The 12,368-nt window shown below is 35.4% G+C and overlaps 1 long non-coding RNA gene across 1 annotated transcript in view; it reads right to left on the bottom strand.

The window, feature by feature from the left end:
• Positions 1-538: 538 nt before the first annotated feature.
• Positions 539-12,368, bottom strand: part of LOC133868165 (uncharacterized) — a 91,927-nt gene continuing 80,097 nt past the window's right edge. The window contains exon 3 of the long non-coding RNA XR_009900299.1: positions 539-641. This is a non-coding gene — a long non-coding RNA (uncharacterized LOC133868165). The remainder of the gene's footprint in view (positions 642-12,368) is intronic.

The raw sequence follows: 12,368 nt of genomic DNA, 5'->3' as shown, positions 1-12,368 counted from the left end.
ATGTTTTTGATTGGTTTCTTCAGTTTATTGGTGAGGTTAATACGTGTAGTACAAACAAAGAGACAGAAGTACATCAACAATCAAAAACCAGAAGGGTGCCTTGCAAAACAAAATCACCTTGCTTCGAGCAGTGAGGGTCTTGCCATTCTTCCTTCAGATTTTCTTCCCCCAGCACTTTTACCCTCGTCCTCTTCGTCAAAGCTAATCACCATCACCTCCTCGGGTATGGGCCTTGACTATACAATCTTCCAAGGTAATGCCACCTTTGTTGTTTGCAAGGAAAGCCCTACAATTTTCCCAGAAATTGATGACTTCAGAAACTACGTAAAATTGATTACTGGTGTACTGTTGTATTCTCTCCAAAACACCTTTTGTTTTTAAGACAAGTATTTGGGGTTTCACAATTTTGTCCAAAATTGAGAAGTCTGATATGTGTACACATGCACAGGTGTGTATAAATAAACAAAGCAAAGAAAAAATGGGAAAAAAGAAAAGAAAATCCTTACTGGAGCTTTTGAAGATGGAACTGTATTATTGCCATCCGTCTTTGGCACTGAAGCTGATGCTACTTCACTTTTGTGTTCAGGAGCTGTGCTTTCAGCCTTGATTCTGGCTTCATGCCTACGGCTTCCTACTGCATTCTGTAATTGGTGGAAAAGAAGCAGAAACAGACCATACTAGCTAGTCTGGTTTTATACCACGTCTGCTATTCTCAACTTCACATACCTTAGCCTGGTTCGGGAAAAGAGCTGTGCTTCCAACTTTAACTTATCTTTGCCACTGGATTTCCCTTGGTGGAAGCTACTCAATCCAGGGGACGAACTGTTCCATAGCAACAGTGTGTAAGTAAATAGAGGCTAAATCGTTGGGGCACCATTAGAAATGATAATCTTACCTATCATATGATATAACAAGTAATCCAGATCCCTGTTATTCATTAAATGATAAAAAATTGCTGATACCACAATCTCTTCTATGTAGTTATTGAGAACCATAGTACCATACAGATTGTATCCAGATCTTCACAATCAAGATCATTTGTGGAAAGTACTTTCATGATGTGGTTTCTGTTATCCTGAACCTGGATAATCTTCATATCCTCTTCCAGTTGACAAGATGGGATTCATCTTCCGGAGGCCTGATCTCACTATTGTAAGAAAAGATCAGGCCTCCATCTTCCCTTACAACATTGAGATCAGGCCTCCGGAAGATGAATCCCATCTTGTCAACTGGAAGAGGATATGAAGATTATCCAGGTTTAGGATAACAGAAACCACATCATCGATGTACTTTCATCAAATGATGGAGATATGGATCGGACTGGTTGTTGACACAAAAACCAAAATCTGCAAAAAATTCAACATGGATTTCCACCTATCAAATATCTTCACCAAGTAATGAGTGGGATTCAAACCTACGGCCTAACTAAATAATCATGGGCAAGTACATGGTAGCAGGAGGCCCATTACTTGCTGCTGGAATTCACAACAAAAAGACAGTACCTTGTAGAGAGACTATATAAGAAGCTTCTCATCGAAGGATGAGCTGCTTGTGCGCTTGAGAGGACCTAGAAAATTAAAGAAGAAGAAAAAAGGCAAAAGAAATCAAAGGAAGCAGAAAGCATAAGAACCAATTATAAAAGAAACAAAGAGTATCTTCAACATCTCTCCCTCTGAATTTGATCAAGTAAAAGTTCATAATTATTTTGGTAAAGGGCATTCCCACTTAAATCCATATTAATTAATATCTTATCCATAGCATATCATGGATCATGCAGTGCGTCAATCTTTATCAGTTACATGAAAGCTCAAGAGCAAGTCATCAGTATCCCTCAAACAAACATACCAGATGACGTGTTTGAATCACCATCAAAGAGTTCCTTGATAGTGGCGGAGCCTGGATTTTTCTCTTAGAATTGGAAGATTAATAAAATAAGAATAATGATTCAATGGCACCCAAATATACAACTTTTTACCATCTTACTTATGTGGCAAGGTGGTCCCCCACTATTTTTTTATTTTTTTTATTTTTTAAAAATAAATTAAGGTGGGGGACCACCTTGCCACATAGACAAGGTGGTGAAAAGTTGTATATTTAGGTGGTAGTGAATCATTACTCATAAAATAATACTACTAGAAATAAAGTAAAAATATTAAATGAAAGAAAAAGTTTCAAATGATATCTTTTGTATATTGAAATTACCTTTGAACGAAGAGGAGTATATGAAAGTATATATTGTCAATTTGGATATATATATATATATATATATATATATATATATATATAAATGAATACAAAAAAAAATTCACAAATTTCCTATCACAATGGACCCAGCGATGTTTCAGAGAATAGAAATCATTTATCATGTGTTAAAATTTTCAATCTTAATATAAATAACTAAATAATTTGCAAGAAAGTTATCATCTATCTTGTTGCAAGATATTACAGATGCACAACCAAAAGAATGGAGTTTAAACTATAAACTCCAAAATATTCCAACAAAATAATTAGTATATTGTGGCTGGTCCTCTGAAAAAAATTCCAGCAGGACCAGCACTACATTTAAATCCTAATCCACTTCGTCGAGCCATACACTCACAATCATTAATGTAATCATAATTATAAACATCTAACTTTTCAACAATCCTCTATAAGGAAATGCATTATGTAAATATAAGGAAATGCATTTACAATGTTTATTTCATAAATGACAAACTACATTGTTCCTTTCACTTTCTTGTAAAACCACAATGATCAGGAATCGTTAATAAATAAATCTCTTTGTTTAGATCGAAAACCTGGATTTTCAGGAGAGCTTTGCGAAATGAGGTTGCTGATATTAGCTGAAGCAGAGGCATTCCTACGAAGGTAATTTAACGAGGATGAGAAGAACCTGATAATTAAAAATACAAAGAAGCCTGAGGCTAATACGTTTAGTACAAACAAAGAGACAGAACAACATCAACAATCAAAAACCAGAAGGGTTCCTTCAAAACACAATCACCTTGCTTCGAGAAGTGAGGGTTGAAGTGAAGCCATTCTCTTCCTTGAGATTTTCTACCACCAGCAGTTTTACCCTCGTCCTCTTCATCAGAGCTAATCACTATCACCTCCTCGGGTATGAGCTAATCTAGGCAAGAATGATTATATGAGCAAGAGACAGACTTTGCATTATTCTGAGAAATCTGAGCATGAACAGCTCTCTTAGCAACCAGATTACCAATATCTTGGAGAACCCGCCCAGATTACCACAGCTCTTAGCATGATCTGGCACATTTTTCAGTTTCCCTTCACCCGAAAATACCACCGTAAAATCAAAATAAACATGATTGATAAGAAAGAAAAAAAGAACACAACACTTGGAATAGGGCTGTAAGCGAGCCGACTGGGCTCGAGGTCCCGCTCGGTACCCGCCCGGTTTAGCCCGATCCGAGCTCGAGCTCGGCACTGTTGAAGCCCGCTCGTTACTGTTGAAACCCGCTCGATTAATTAGTGATACTTACCCGACTCGCCCGACATAACTCGACGGGAGCTCGTGAGCTCGACCCGTTTAGAGACCGAACCGCCCGGATCGTATGAGGCCTCGAGAGCTCGGCTCGTTTAAGACTTGATCGGACCGACTCGCCCGCCCGGCTCGTTTATGGCTTGAAATTTTCGGCTTGAGTATCGCTTGACCCGACCCGACCCGATTGCCCGACTCGTTTAGGGCTCGAAATTTCAAAAATTCAAATCAACAATTTGGATATAAAAATTTATTAATTATATGATATATCTTATATAGATCATATCCTTTGATCATTATTAGATTCATATGAATACAACTATAAGTTTATAATTATATAACTATATAAGCATATGATCCGTTCAATATAATTATATACATATTATCATTAGATATGTTACACATTATTACTAGATAAATTTATGTAATTCCAATTTAGGTTAATAATATAAATGTATAATAGACTTAATAGTATTATAAATTATAATTAACAATGTGTAATGTGTTTGTTTATAATTACAAATTAAATAATATCATAGATTCATAATTAAATTAACTTATATACTAATACATTAATACTATTATACTAAGTTACTAACATTAGGAAGTAGCCAATAGGTAATAACTACATCTACATTAAAACCCTAATCCTATAGATTTTAGTATTTAATTAAAAAGGAATAAGTAAAAAGTAATAACTATACGGTCTATATGGTCTATACCAAAAAAAAAAGAGACTACATCATAGATTTAAATAAATGTAGAATTGTATAAATAATAAATGTATAATGTAGATAATATGGTATATCGGTATTTAAAAAAATTAGTTAACAAAAAAAATACACGTATAAATCATAAATTATAACTTATCTTATGAAAATGAATTTTATTTTTTTAATATTATTAACTCATTAGATTTTTTAATATTATTAACTCATTAGACTAGCATTTGTTAAGCACTTAAGTTGTTTCTTCTTTTGTTTTTACTTTTATTAATTTTAATAACAAATAATTTATTAGACATTTAGACAATATATATATATATATATATAATTATATATAAAGTAACATTTACAGTCTTAGACAAATTAGACTAGTCTTTTCTAAGTTTTTTTTTTTTTTTTAAAAAAAAAAAAAATTTATTTCGGAAGACTTAGTTAAAAAAACGAAGAGAATTGTTTTTTTTTTTTTTTCAAAAAAAAAAAAACAAGGAGAGGAAGAGTCTAGAACCCAAAAAAATGGAGAGGGAAATTTTTTTCCCCCAAAATCGAGTCGGCCAGCCTGTTTCTCGAGAATTTAAAATGCAATGCCCGTAGCCGTTCGATTAAAAGTGGAGTAAATCATAACCGTTGGATTTGAAGATGGATGACAGCTAGTGCGCATGACTGAGGGGGTCCTAATTCTGTGTTTTGCATGTCCACATGAGCTGGGTTCTTAACTGACCATATTTGAGATTCAAAAAATAATAATCGTAATCAACGGTCATAATGATTTTCGATGAAGAGATGGCACGGGTTCTAGCCATACCGCACCGTTGCGCACGCAGGGGATCATTTTTTTTTAACCTAGGGTTCGCCTCTGAAACTGAAAAGCCTCTTGACAGCCCCATTAAATTTTCTGCTCAATTTAGATCACCAAGGCTTGATCTAAGCCGTTCAAATGAATTGGTTTTACCCAAAAATCAATCCAACGGTGAAAAATGGAGAAAACGCCTTAAATGAGTATCAAAAAACCCTACCGTCACTCAATTCAATCGGCAAGCATTAATGGCAGATCAGAAGAAAATTGAATGCTCTCATTCAATTTTCTCAACGACCCTTTCATTATGTTTCTCTATCCGCCGTTGATGAACGATCAAGAAGAAAATCCAATGGCAAATCTGCCGTTCCAATTTTCCATTTCGTTCCATTTCATTTTTGTTCTTCAATATCCTCGAGTTCAAACTAGAACAGGGTACAAGGCGATGGTCCATCTGCCATCCCATCCCATCCTCTCGATTTTGATCACTCCAAAGGCTAACAAGCCTCACCTCTCGCAGTCAGAATCCATAATTGATCTGATGGATGTGCTACCACTACTAGACTCTCTGCCTTTGTGTGTTTTATACTATTTTTTGTTGTTTTTTATTTCTCTAATCCACCCATTTGATATATCTGCTTTTTGTGTCTTCATTTGGTTGTTCCTTCTTGCACCCTGGGTTTGTGTCTTGAGTTTGGACTCTTTCAAGTACTTGAAGGCTGAATCCGACTACATCTACGTCTACAATACAAGTATATATCTTGGCCCTCTTGGCCTCTTGGGTATGTAATCCTGGTTTCAATGGAGTTTCTTTTTTACATTTTATTTTTTTAGTTTTATTTACTTATCAAAACATTAGTTAATGTTTGGATTTGTTTCACATATCTTTGGCTTGTTTATTTTTGTGTTTTGTAGCCGTGTTAGGGTTTGTTTTTGTAGGCTTGTTATAGTCGTGCCATGTTTAGACTTTAGTTGTTAGTTAACAAAACATAATCTGCCATGTTCTTTCTTTTATCTATTATACTTTGCTTTGTTGTATTATATAATCTTTCTTGCCGTTTGAGGTTAGTTAACAGCCCTAGAATCTGCAATTCTCTTTGATAGTCCACATTCTATAATCTGTAATCTGTTATGATGGCCTTTGTTTGAGTAACTGAGTTGTTTTAAAAATTATGCTCTGTAATCTGTTATGCTCTGCTTTGTTAGAAATCTATAATCTATTATGCTGGATTGCTGGGATTTGTATAACTGAGTTGTTTAAAACAATATGCTTTGCTTTGTTAGAAATCTGTAATCTGTAAAACAATATGCTTTGCTCTGTTAAAAACAATATGCTATGCTTTGTTCTGTTATAACCTTAAAACACTAAATACTTAAACCATAAAACTCTCATACTTCATAATCTTAAACGCTAAACCCTAAATCACAAGCATAAGATGATTATCTCTAAAACTTAATCCCTAAAACTCTGAAACCCTAAATGGCTAAATCCATAATCTCTAAAACTTAATCCCTGAAACTCTGAAACCCTAAATCCATAATCTCTAAAACTTAATCTCTAAAACTCTGAAACCCTAAATCCATAATCTCTAAAACTTAATCCCTAAAACTCTAAAAGCCTAAATCCCTAATCCCTAAAACTTAATCCCTCAAACTCTAAAACCATAAATCCCTAATCCCTAGAACTCTAAAACCCTAAATGGCTAAATCTCTAATCCCTAAAACTTTAAAATCCTAAATCTGTAATCTATGTTAGAAATCTGAAATAACCTTTAGTTAACAGCCCTAGTTTTGTTTTAAAACAGCACATGGAGGACAGAAGGCAGCCTATGGAAGTCAATGAAGTTGTATTAGTCAATGAAGTAGACTTAGGTGATGATACAACTACTCATTCCATTACCATTGGAGTTGGTGACAGTGGAAATACACCAGACCAACCAGTAACTATTGATACTCCTCAATTGGATCCCCAAACTATATGTATTCCTGGTCCTACTGATTCTCAGCCTATGGGTAGTGCTCATACTCCTGTTGAGATTAGTACCGGTACTAGTAGTAGTGCAAATCAGAGGAAACATAGGCAAAAGACTTCTAAAGTTTGGGATGACTTCTCCCAAATTGAAGTGTTAGGTGTAAAAAAATCTCAGTGTAATTGGTGTAAGAGGTTGTTTGCTGTTTCCAAATCTAGTTCTACCTCAACACTTGGTAGGCATTTGGTAGCATATGTGAAGTATGTGGCATCCAACAGTAAGCAAAAGATTCTGACCTATGATCACCGTCAGCTAGGTGGGGGGGCTACGTTGACAAATTTTTCTTGGAGTGAGAAGAAAGTCAGGGAACTTGCATCCCACATGGTGCTGTTCCACGAGTACCCTTTTAACATGATGGAACATGATCTTTTTAACAAGTTTATGAAGGCATGCACGCCCCATTGGAAAAAGATTAGTCGTGCAACAGTGAAAAGTGATTGCATGTCTACATACCTTAATGAGAAGAAAAAGATTAAAGCAATGCTTGGTGGGGTTGAGAAGGTAAATATAACAACTGATATGTGGACATCTTCGCAAAGGGTGTCATATATGGTTGTTACTTGCCATTATGTAGATTCAGATTGGTTCCTCCAAAAGAGAATTTTGAACTTTTTTAACGTACCTCCTCCTCATAGTGGTGTTGTCATTGCTGATGCCCTTAGGAAGTGTTTTATAGAATGGGGCATTGAAGATAAGGTATTAACAATAACAGTTGATAATGCAAGAGCAAATGATTCTGCCATCAGAATCATTAAAGATGATTTTGAGTTGAGGAATGAGTTGGCTGTTGGGGGTCGGTTATTCCATGTGCGATGTTGTGCGCATGTGACAAATTTGTTGGTGCAAGCAGGGCTTTCTGAAATTGGAGACATTGTTGATTCTGTTAGACAGGGAATAAAGTATGTGGTTGCTTCGGAGGGACGGTTGAAAGAGTTTAGTGGAATAGCTCAACGTTTGCATTTGCCATCTAAGAAACTGGTTTTAGACGTACCCACACGTTGGAACAGCACCTACTTGATGCTGGCCACTGCAGTAGGGTTCAAAGAAGTGTTCCCAAGATATCACCAAGTTGATCAAGCATTTCAGTGGGTTTTGAGTTCGGAACAGTGGGAGAAGGTGGAGAATGTAAACCAGGTTTTGTCGGTTTTTAATGAAGTTACAAACATGATATCGGGAAGTGATTATCCAACCTCAAATCTGTTTCTACCTGAGGTATGGAGAATGAAGGAAATTCTACAGTTGAAATGTGTTGATAGGCGTGACTACATTAGATCAATGGCAGAAAAAATGACTCAGAAATTTGAGAAGTATTGGGGGGAATGCAATTTGTTGATGTCCATAGCTGCTGTCTTGGATCCGAGATACAAGATGAAGTTGATCAATTTCTGTTTTCCTCTTATTTGCCCTGATTTTGAGTATCCCCAGCATATACAGACTGTGCTGGTCGTTCTGCATGAGTTGTTTGAAGTGTACGTCACTGCCCATAATTCTGCTGTTTTGAAACACATTGCTGCTGAGCAGGCTGCAGTTGTTTCACAAAGTGTTTCTACACCATGTGTCAGTAGAGTTTCCACAGCTCGATCAATGTATCGGGATCATGTTAGAACTACTGATGTCATTCGGCCTCTTAAATCAGATTTAGATATCTATCTTGAAGAGGATGTGTACGTAGGCGATAAGGATGACAGTGGTGAAGATATTGATAATGAATTCGATGCTTTGGAATGGTGGAAGCTCAATGCCTTGAAGTACCGAATTTTGTCTAAGATGGCAAAGGACATTCTAGCCATACCCATCACCACAGTTGCTTCTGAATCTTCATTCAGTGCAGGTGGTAGGGTAATTGATCCACACCGAGCATCCTTGAAAACTGAAACCGTTCAAATGCTATTGTGTGGATCCGATTGGGTGAGAGCACTCCATGGTATCAAGAAAAAAACTTCTGAAACTGTAAGTGGCATTTTAAGCACATAATTTGCATGAAATTACATGTGTTTATCACTGATTATTGTTTAGGTATGAACTAACTTTATTACCTGTCTTTGTGCTTCTTTTTGTAGAAACTGATTGAAGTTGAATTGCCACCATCTTCTTGGATTTGATTCAGATATTCGGAGGTTATTGACTTTATATATGTTTATTTTTTGTTAAGTATAATTCGGAGGTTATTAACTTTATATATGTTTATTTTTTGTTAAGTATGTAATATGAATTGTTGGTCATATATCTGTTTAAACTTTAACTGTTGGAAACTTGAACTACTTCCTGTTGGACAATCTGTTTAACCTGAGCTAATATACCCTTTTGTCCATTTTTGCTGGAAAAGTTGGCATGACTCAAGTCATGAGGTATGTCTTAACTCTTAATTGATATAATGATATGTATAGTCTGTCTAGACAAATCTTAAATGATAAATCTCCCTTGACATGTTTATCAATTCTTTTTGTTAAGTATGTAATATGAACTGCTGGACAATCTGTTTAAACTTGAACTGTTTAAAACTTGAATTGCTTCCTGCTGGACAATCTGTTGCTTCCTGCTGGACAATCTGTTGCTGCCTTGCTGGACAATCTGTCATGAGGTATGTCTTAACTCTTAATTGTTATGTATAGTCTGTCTAGACAAATCTTAAATGATAAATCTCTCTTGACATGTTATCAAGGTTAAAAGAACTTTGATTAAATATGCAAGGGAGTGAAAATTTTTAACAATTCTTTTTGTTTAGTCCAGTGTGGTCTTGTAAGGAGTGGCATTTGACAAGTCACACGTGGCATTGTGAATCTAATCTCTTTGTATTTTGGCCATTTGGGTGAAGTGGTGAACATCACTCTTTGTTTGAGTATCTGAGTTCTTTATAAACGGTTATGATCTGCTTAGTTAGAAATCTCTCATCTATTATGCTGATTGCTGGGCTTTGTTTGAGTAACTGAATTCTATAAAAAATTATGATCTGCTTAGTTAGAAATTTGTAATCTATTATTCTGGTTCTGGGATTTGTTTGAGTCACTGAGTTCTTTAAAAAATTAAGCTTTTCTTTGGCTTTTGAAAATTTCGTTCATCTGTAATATTCCATATTCTGCCATGTTTATTTTTTAGTTAATAAAACACAATCTGCCATGTTCTTTGTTAGGCTTTGCTAAGTTAGAAATATGTAATCTATGGTGTTTTGCTTGGGACTTGTATGCCATGTCTATTGCTTTGCTTGGGACTTTTATGCCAAGAGACTCCCATTTGCCTCTTATGCTTGCAATTCAAGAGAATCACAAGCATATGAGGTAAGTGGGAGTCTCTTGCATGCAAGTCACATTACCAAATGACCTAAGCTATGCACTAATGATAAGATTGAAATGTGAGAATCTGAAATCTGTTATGCAATTTATTTTATCCCAAGAATGTCTTAGTGCAGTGTGGTTTTGTGGAAAATTTTGCAGTGGCAACTCAGATTGTTTTTAACTATTCATTTTCAAATTGTTAATATGTCATAATTTATGTTGTCTTTTAATCCTTCACTCGAATGAGAATTACTCAATCTTCATATAAACCTGATCTCTTTGTAAATTTGAACTCTTTGTATTTTATACCTTTTCTGTTGGAGATAGAGAAGTTGCAGTTGGTATGTAACTATGTATAGTCTGTCTAGACAAATCTTAAATGATAAATCTCCCTTGACATGTTTATCAAGGTAAACAAAACTTTGATTAAATGTGCAAGGGAGTAAAAATAGTTTAACAATTTTTTTTTTGTCTTAGTTCAGTGTGATCCTGTGATTCCTCTGAGCTGTGGACCTGCGGCATTTGGCAAGTGGCAACTCAGATTGTTCTTAACATTTTGCAGGCTGCAGTTGTGCTGTAATTTAAGTTGTCTTCTAGAAGTTGTAGACTTGTAGTCTTTTTAATTTTGATCTCTATGTATTTGGGTAAAATTTGATCTGTTTCAAACTATGTAAATCTGATCTCTTTGTAGTTTGTATGTTTTAATTTGTAAAATTGTAATTTAAGTTGCAGGTAAAAGCAACTTGTTGATTTTTTTGATTCATAGCTTATTAGCTTTAGATGAATCTTGATTCATGTATGTAGTTTTTTGAACTGTAAATTGCAGACTTCAAATTTCAAATTTGTTTATTTATGGTTCTGTTTTTTTTTTATTTTTTATTTTTTTATTTTTTTAATTTTTTTATTTATTTATTTTTTTATAATTATTGAACTAACGAGCCCTAATTGGGCCGAGCTACCCAATTAGGGCTCGACAGGCCGAGCCCTCAACCCGAAGCTCGGGCTCGGGATCGGATCGAACTTGAAACAACTTTCTGGGTTTGATCCGAGCTCGAGTTGACTCGAGCGAGTCGAGCACTCGGATCAACTCGTGAGGGCTTACTTAACAGTCCCGAGCTCAGTCCCGAGTTGGGGTAATACCCCAACGAGTCGATCCCAGACAAAGATCCTTAAGCCCGGCTCGAGCTCGGGATCGACTCGTTTAAATTTTCCTTAAAACGAGCCGGTCCGGGATTGCCGAAACTCGGCTCGGACCGGCTCGTTTACAGCCCTAACTTGGAACATCTAATAGTCCAAAAAATAAAAATTGAGTATGGAGATCCAAATGCTATTATGATACTAACATATGCAGAAAGTCAGCAACAAACATAGATTAAAGAAACAACGAACTCTAAACCACCAATGATACTGAAACAGCAGAAAACCAAAAAGAGTTTCTCCAAGAATTAAAGAAAAGCTAGAACGCTCGTTCTTATTATTAAATTGCATCAAACAAAGATCCCTCAGAACTGAAATTACTCAGATCACAGCATATATCCTTTATCTTTCTCAGTTTCTTTCTTGTTTCCAATCGTTATTTTTTTTTTCTCATCAAATCAGTCGCACGACAATGGAACGAACGAATAAGAAATTAAAATTTACTCAAAGAATCAAAAGAAGTTAACTCTCTGTATGGTTGGTTCACTACCAGTTATTAAAACAAAAAAGTCAAGAAATCCACAACCAAAGAAGACATTTTTTTCCCTCATTTCATAAAAATGTTGCAAGTGCGATAGCCAAATAGACACCCGGTTGCAGATTCAATCCAATTTTCCACCTGGAATCAATATCCAGTTATTATAGATCCCACTAATAGATCAAAAAGAAGCCAAAAAAGAATTGGACTAATCTTAAAAAAGAAAACATTTATCACAAAAACTTACATAAGATGCAAACGAATAGAGAGGGGTAAAAACTCGAAAAAGAACTGGAAGTACCTCCGGGCTGTTGCATAGGAACAATAATAACTCTTTTTCTTGTCCTTGTCCTTGGGCGTTATAGCCAAAA

This window comes from Alnus glutinosa, chromosome 5 (genome assembly GCF_958979055.1).
Source record: "Alnus glutinosa chromosome 5, dhAlnGlut1.1, whole genome shotgun sequence".
In the NCBI taxonomy this organism is placed as follows: Eukaryota; Viridiplantae; Streptophyta; class Magnoliopsida; order Fagales; family Betulaceae; genus Alnus; species Alnus glutinosa.
The sequence above is the reverse complement of the archived record's forward strand: the minus strand, read 5'-3'. Positions and strand labels throughout refer to the sequence as shown.